The sequence below is a fragment of the Ipomoea nil genome, unplaced genomic scaffold (genome assembly GCF_001879475.1).
Source record: "Ipomoea nil cultivar Tokyo-kokei standard unplaced genomic scaffold, Asagao_1.1 scaffold3195, whole genome shotgun sequence".
Classification (NCBI taxonomy): Eukaryota; Viridiplantae; Streptophyta; class Magnoliopsida; order Solanales; family Convolvulaceae; genus Ipomoea; species Ipomoea nil.
Genome location: NW_017619623.1, coordinates 2,030,020 through 2,038,443, shown reverse-complemented (window position 1 = coordinate 2,038,443; position 8,424 = coordinate 2,030,020). Strand labels below are relative to the sequence as shown.

The 8,424-nt window shown below is 35.3% G+C and overlaps 1 pseudogene; it reads left to right on the top strand.

The window, feature by feature from the left end:
- The first annotated feature begins 1,838 nt into the window (after positions 1 to 1,838).
- Positions 1,839 to 4,714, top strand: LOC109168245 (annotated as a pseudogene).
- Positions 4,715 to 8,424: the final 3,710 nt, after the last annotated feature.

Genomic DNA, 8,424 nt, shown 5'->3' with positions numbered 1-8,424 from the left:
AATTTCAAAAATAATTGATTCAGAAGATGAAGGCTAAACATCAGAAGGTAGTTAAAGAAATGTAAAGACTGTTAATGTAACATGCATACATCAAGTAAGAGTTCTAATTGTACCTTTGTTGTCAATACACTGCTTCTTGATGCTTTGATTTGCCTCATATCGTTGATGTTGTTAGCTAATTTTTGATGGTCAGCATGTATTTGAGATGTATGAAGCCTGATAGTTGCATTATGTAGTTTTCTGATTTTATATTCATTAATTACAGTTGTCAAAAAGCTTTTCACAAAACCATTAACATGATGACAATTCATTTTTTCCTTGAAATTGCTATCAATGTGTGCTACTTAATTTCTTCATTAAACAATTGTGTTCCCAATTTTGCCTTATTTTAGATTATTTAAAGATTACTCACTTGTTTGTTTTCAGATTTTGACAAATGATGAATCCCAATTCTGATGCCAAATATTTTTCAGTTTTTTATCATTTCAGTTTGTACGTGTACACAGTTGATAGTTAGATGGGCCAAGTCTTCTATAGTTGTAGTATATTGTGTAAATTTTGTAATTTTTTCTTTTGTTGAAGAGTAATGTAGCTATCAGACAATTTTTGTTAATGGTTTTGTAAACTTAATTTAAAGTTGAAGTTTGGTATCATTCAATAACTTTTTTTGACTTGAAAACATTCTTGAAAGTATGTAAATTATAAATTTAGTGATTTTTAAATTTAGATTGTATTTTTTCCAACATCAGTTCTTCCATTTGGAACTGATAGTTGCTAACAAACCATTTTCTTAATTTACTGCTGATTAACCACTGTAACCTAGCATTAGTCCAGATTAGTCTGTTACCCTTTTTTGTAACTTACATTTTTTAAGGTGGACATATGTTTATTTACTTAGAAAACATTCTTTTAAGTATTTTATTTTCAATTTAGTGATTTTTAACATAAGATTATATTTTTTCCAATCAAAGTGGTAGTCATTTTGAATTGATAGTGGCTATAACCAAACCATAAGCTCTATAAGTTATGTAATGGTCTGATAGTCAAACTTAAAATGTAATGGTATGATAGTAAAATCAATACCATTTATTTGTTTTTTTTTTTTTTTGAATGTTACTGGCCCTATTACATTGTAGTATCTGTTCATATACTTTCTCAACCTACTGAAACACAAAAAACCAATAACGCCTCCACTGAGGCTTGAACTCACAACCTTCCAAATGGAAGTCCAACCCGGATACCATTAGACCACATAGTCCTGGTAATACCATTTATTTATTCTTTCAAATTTTAACTTTATTTTTTAACCAACAGTTTTCTTTAAAGGTCTTTTATAAGGTAGACAGATGTTTTTTGATTTGGAAACATTCTTCTAAGCATTTTCTTTTCAATTTAGGCATTTTACATTGGGATTATATTATGATTTAACAAATTCACACTTTTTAGTTTGTTTTTTTTTAAAGTCCAGACATGTTTATTCCTGCAAACACAGTTTTTAATTTGTTTTGCACAATTTGTTTTTAATTTGTTATTTTAAAGTCCAGACATAACAAATTGCAATGTTAATTGTTATATAAATAGATACATATTATATTTTTGTGATTTGCCTTGACCAGTTTCCATTACACTTGTTCCTTTTTTTTTTTCTTGGAATCTTTAGAAAATATTTATTTTAGAAACAGGCAACTCGCAAGACTCAAAATAATTTCTTCTAATTTTTTTTGAATATTTCTTTCTTCTATTTAATACAAAATATCTCATGTGTTTTTGTTGAAGTTAATAGATGACAGAAAACATGCACGTTTTCAAAGATAGTGATAATAGTCAATGAAATAGGCATGGACGTCACTTTACAATGTTCTTTCATTTCATGCAGGCTATTTATCTATAAAATAATAGGGTATGTGGTTCAAAATGAGAGCTTGATATCCAGAGCCCCGAGTAAGTGTAAACTTATTCCCTACTTGTATTTTGAAATTTACAATTTGCATGTGTTTTATATACTTAAATCTCTAATGATCTTATAAGTTAGCTTTACACAGTAAAGTTGTGTACACTTTAGGAAATAATAAAGTTGTTAGAGAAAAGCTATTGTCAACATAATATTGGTGGCATGTTTTATGACTAATACACTATATTGGTGGCCTGCTTTATGACTATATTCTTCAATAAAACCCTGATTTTGCCTCAATCACCTCAAGATCATGGAATGCCCTTATTTGATTTGTTTACACCCCTAGTTTTAACTATGATGGTACATATGTATCTGCGTTTTGATGGATTCTAAACATTTTCTTTTTCTTATTCCTCAGGCCCAACTACAGTTACTGGAAACATTTCAGGCCTCAAACCTGGACTTCATGGCTTCCATGTTCATGCCCTAGGTGGTACAACAAATGGCTGCATGTCAACTGGTAATTGGGACTAAGGAAAGACTTGGGTGGTCAATAATAAAATGATTCTTTGCTGCAATAAGGATCAGTTGTTTGTAATACTTTGATCTTATAATTGTTCAGGACCCCATTTCAATCCTGCTGGCAAGGAGCATGGTGCCCCTGACGATGAGAACCGCCATGTGGGTGATCTTGGTAACATCACAGTTGGAGAAGATGGTAAGGAATCTTTCTTTAATTGTTGATTTTGTAGCTATTGTTTTTTAATCCATAATAGTTGAGTTATGCATGCATAGGTTAAATTACCTTGCATCTTTAGTTTTGCTCTTCAAAATTTATGCAAGTGTTCTTTGCTTAATGTCTATATGGAAATGTTTCAGGAACTGCTTCTTTCACCATCACTGACAAGCAGGTGAACAGCTTACATTTTCATTTTGATTTCAAATTGAATTATAAAGATACGTAACTTGGTTTGATATTTATTTATTTATTTATTTATTTATTTATTTTTTGCTATGGACTCTACTGCATTGTTCAATCCTTGTAGATTCCTCTTACTGGAGCACATTCTATCATTGGAAGATCTGTAGTTGTCCATGCTGATCCTGATGATCTTGGTAAAGGTATGAATCCCTAGTTCCCATTGACCCATGTGATTGAGGTTTAGCTTTAACTTGTTTAAACTAGTATGTCCTTTTGTTAGAGAGAGTAATCCTGCAATTAGACATAACAAAGTCTAGTGTATTGTGAAAAAATGTTCTTTAAAGTTCTAGGTTTATGATGAAAGCAAATAATGGAAATATTATCTTACATGTAGACAAGGTGTAGATTTGGTTAGAGGGGAGGGGAGCATTGGTGAAGCTGGTTTCAACTATTCTACATAATTAATAATTACACTTAAAGTAGCATGCTTGGGGAGATGGTAAAATGATGGATCTAGTGTAAAAGATTCATCCATTAATCCATAATGAAACATTGTAAGAAAATTTATCTTTGAAGATAGTTTGTACAGGGCTGGCATGAAGACTAAGACCTAGTTGTCCAGGTGTGAGTAGTGCTTACTGCGTACTAAGCACACTATAGCGCGCTGTATGCTTATGGAGAAACAATAACTTTTCAGTTTTGGACAATGCCTCTATTATACAGCAATATAATGAATATATTTTAGAGCTTTAGGAGCAAGCTTTGGGGGTTTATTTGATCTTTCTTCTTCATTGTGTTTGTTTTGTGTTTTTGTTTGCTTTTTTTTTTTTTTTTTTTTTTTTTTTTTTTTTTTTAAATTTGTATAACTAAATTCAGTTTTGAGTTAATACCTGATTTGGTCCCTCGACTATTAGGATTTCATCACTTTGGTCCTCATCCAAACTTGCTCAATTTCATCTCCAACTATGCAATTTTTACCTAAAATAGTCCTTTTTCCAAACCAAAATGGTCCTTATTAGGACCATTTTGGTTAACAATTACATAAGTGGGGATGAAATTGAGCAAGTTTTGAAGTTGAGGACCAAAGTGGTGAAATCGTAATAGTCGAGTGACAAAATCGGGTATTAACTCATTCTGTTTTAGTATAAATGTTACCATATTGGTTACTCTATGTTAAATTGCTGCTGTTGTTGCATTAGGTGGTCATGAGCTCAGTAAAAGCACTTGAAATGCTGGTGGCAGAGTTGCTTGTGGTGAGGTTACTCATCTTTTGTTATGTTTAGGGTGGTTGCAATTGCTTAAATAAAGAGAGAGATTGTCTGATCTCTGGAACGTAAAGGTTATAAAAACTAGAAAACTAGATTTGCTTAATAATGTAAGACAGAAAGTTGATGCCTGATGACACAGATTTAGAATGTGAATTGATTGTCAATAGAACACAGAATTAGAAGATGTTTATATACATGGCGGGGGGATTATTTCTGGTCACCTGTTTGTTTCCATTTTAAGCACTTTCTAAAACTAACATCATATTCACATTTTGCAGGTATCATTGGTCTGCAGGGTTAGATGTGAAAACTCAGCTTCTAGCAGACAGAGGAAATGAAACAATGAAGGATTCATCAATATTGATAAATATGTTTGTAAGCTTTTTTGACCAACTTTCATTGGCTTTTAACTGAATATGCTATAGCTCTGCAGAAACTGCTGAAGCTTTTTTGTTAATGCATCTTTTTGCTTAAAATGGCACTGCATCTTACTGCTTTTGAGCTCTTAAGTTACTGTGATGGAAATTGAGTACTTATTGTCGTTGATGTTTTTTTGTTGTTTGTCTGGATCCAATTCGGTCTAAATCTTGGGACTTTCTAACGCATCTAATAGCACGGAGAATGGCCTTACTGCGGGGATTTATGAATGTTTTGAATGTTTTATTTTGGGTAGAAATTTTGGTGGCGTTTGGTTAGGAACTTTTGTACTCTATTATTTGATTTAATAATCATTTTTATGTTTTGTTTATTTAGTTTTGTTATTCTGAGAGAGTTAATTGACCTGGGTGATTTGAATCAATAAGTTTGAATAAAAAATATGGATAAAATAGTAAAGAGAAATTGATTGTTAGGAAATTCTTTGGATTAGTTTTTTAATATTACAAGATTAAAGATTGTGTAATGAATTGAACATGATCTGTTATAAGAGCATTCACATCAAATCAATGTTTTTGTTCAGGTTTTTGTTAGGCCATATAGGAGAGGGGCAGAAAGAAAGAGGAAAAAACAAGAGAGAATGATCAAATAGGCCCCTAAACTTTACCCCAAAGGTCAATTAGGTCTCTAAACTTTAAAAAAATTTAATTAAATACTCAAACATGTCAAATTGGGTCAATGAAGCCCAAAAATCGATAAATGATTTGTTATTACAGATCATTCCAATTCTGGCGACGGATTCTGGTCACCGGTGACAATTTTCGGTCGTCTGATCGTCTTCCGGAGAAAACGACTGGACGATCGCCTTCTCGGAGAAGACGACCAGATCTGGTCGTCTTCTCCATTGGAGAAGACGGCCGTCCGATCGTTTTCTCTAGTGGAAGATGACCGGAAATTGTCGCTGGTGATCAAATTTTGTTGCCGGTGGCCGGAATCCGTCACCAGTGGTCGGAATTGAAGTGACTTGTAATAACAGGTCATTTATCAGGCTTCATTGACCCAATTTGACATGTTTGAGTGTTTAATTGAATTTTTTTAAAGTTTAAGGGCTTAATTGATATTTGGGGTAAAGTTAGGGGCTTATTTGATCCTTTTCTCAAAAAAAAAAAAAATGATATTATCAGCTTCTAGGTGCCAAGCACTGGGTGAGATTTTTTTTTTTTTTTTTCAAATTGTGGACATAACAAAAAAAGAAAATATTATAAGAACTTTCACTTCTTACTCTTAACTCTTATTCCCTCTCACATATTTTTAATGTAGATATTTTTTTTGGGTCCTATTCTTGTTGATCATATTATAGAGTAAAAATAAGGAGTAGAATTTGAAAGTACATGTAGTAAAGTTCAACAAAAAACCTTTGCAAGTTTTTGTCTGAATTGTAGATTTAACAAAAAAATTTCATCCTCGCAATTTATTTTTTTTTTCATTTTTCTTCTCTTTTCTCCCATCCAATTCATACACTCCATCCTCCAATTGTGAAAATAAAATAAATAAATAAATAAATAAAAACCATTTGATGTAGATTCTTTAAGATGTTTAGTGTGAGAACATGATTATGCCTTGGCCTAGACAAGGTTAATTTATACTGAGGTGGGCTTGTAAACTAAGTCAAGACTCGCCATTCTGAGCCTAGAGACGGACTTTGGAGGTGCTGCCAGTCCAGGCTAGCCTTGAGTTTTGTCCTTTAGTCTCTCACGTCATGCTCGGTTCTTCGCACCTCGTCTAAACGTCCCTTGATCTTGGGTTTATACCTCGTGAGCCACATATGTTTTGGGCCTCACTTCTTAGGCCAATCTCGATATATCTGTAAGCTCCTTACCCTCCAAGTTGCGAGGAGTCCTAACGAGAGAGAGTATTCACTCTGAGTGCCATGACACGTGGTGAAGCCCCTGAGTTCGTAGCATAGGGGGTCCTCACGACTGACCTCGAGGATTTGAGTTAGTGTCCTTGATGTTCATAAGTATTCCTTTGAATCTTTACTTTCGAATGTTAAGCATTTGGTAGGACCATAACCCTTTCTTGCCTTCGGTATCTTTCCTTGCTTAAAGATGGAGTTGGCGATGAGCCCCACAATTTCTTTGAGGCTAACTTGTCCAATTGATATACCGTGCCTCTTAAAACGATGCCGTTTTGTTAAGTTGTTAAAAAAAAATTATCTGTTTCGAATACACAAACTCATAACAGAATACACATAAACTCATAACATAATGCACATAATCTAACATAATGCATAATATACATAAGCTCATAACACAATACACTTAAACTTTTAACTGAATACACATAATGAGTTTCGTTAACATAGTACACATAAACTCTTAACTGAGTACACATAAACTCATAACATAGTACACATAAAATTTTAACTGAATACACATAATGAGGTTTGGTCTGTTCGGATGGACGGAGTGACATTAGTATGACGTCAGCATGAAACGCGCGCGTTTTGTGCCTGGGTGCATATTGCTATTTGCGCCGTGGTGCACAATATAAATTGCCTAACTTACCTCCAGTCTTTCTATTTTGTTTGGAGATGAGATCGACGGTGAGCCCCCATCTCTATAGGCCCAACTATGCTCCTCCGGGAAGGGTGTGGTAAGTTCTTAACCCCTTCCAAACATAAGTTACGGGCTTGGTTTGGTATGGACTTGCCAATGTATGCACGACATGGTTGAATCAATCCCCAGCTCAAGTTCTCTTCCGTCTTACCTCAGAGAAGGTAAGTTGCTTTGAGCTCAACCCAACTCGGTGATGTGCCAAGGTTGTCCTCCGGCTCGCCTAAAGAAGGTAAGCTGCTTGGGCGCTATTCTATGATTTTTCACGCCTCGAGTTGTGAAAGATTGATATTAAGAGAGAGTAGTTGTAAAACTACTCCAGTTTCTGAACTTTTAAAACTTATATAATAAAGGTAATTTCTTATTAAATCCCAAACAGAGCATTACTAAACATAAGTGTGCGGGGTGCTATGCCACATCTGAGCTGGAGAATTTAGATGCACAGGCTAAACTAACTAAATATCCTCAATACAACGTCATGGCACACAGGCCGAAAGGAAAAATTATCTATCTAATCCAAGTTCTTCTAGCGCGCTCCGGAAGCTAATCATCTGTGCCTGAAAGCCAAATATATCTGTTCAGCTAATGATGCTGGTAACCCACTCCAACGCGTTGAAATACAATATAGGTAAATATATATATAGATATATGAAAACCAATTTGAAGCAGGAAGATATATACTTAGGAGACTCTAGCTTTAAAACCAGGAATAGACTCAACAGGTAAGGATAGACACATTAAACAGAGATAATCAGTTATATAGAGATAACATCATAAAGAACATGTATCTAAGGTCACAGTTCACTTTCAAATCATTCACATCATCATTCAATCAACATTCATGTCATACTTGCACACTTTGGTGGCGCCACGGGTCCAATCGCATGCCCCGAACATCAGGGTTTGTGTATATAGTACTAACACGGCCTCGTAGCACCCTACCTCATACCGCAGCATGAAGGAATTGACCGCAGCCAATTGTATAGACCGTCGATAGTTTCAACGGCGGATCATAGCCCTACACACCGCTGACGCGCTCAGTCGGTGGACTGTGATCCTCTTTTGGGGACTGCGACCCTACACACCGCTTGACGAGCTCAGTCGGTGGGTCATAGCTGTTCAAAGCCCTACACACCGCCTGAGGGACTCATTCGGTGGGCAATGATCTCCCGGGAGTACGACCCTACACACTGCTGGCACATACACTCGGTGGATCGCAGCCGACCATAGCCTTACACACCGCCTGATCACTCATTCGGTGGACTATGGCCTTCCCCGGGCTAGTGGCCCTACACACCGCCTGGAGCGTCCTGTCGGTGGACCATAGCACACGAGGCCCATGTGGACCGC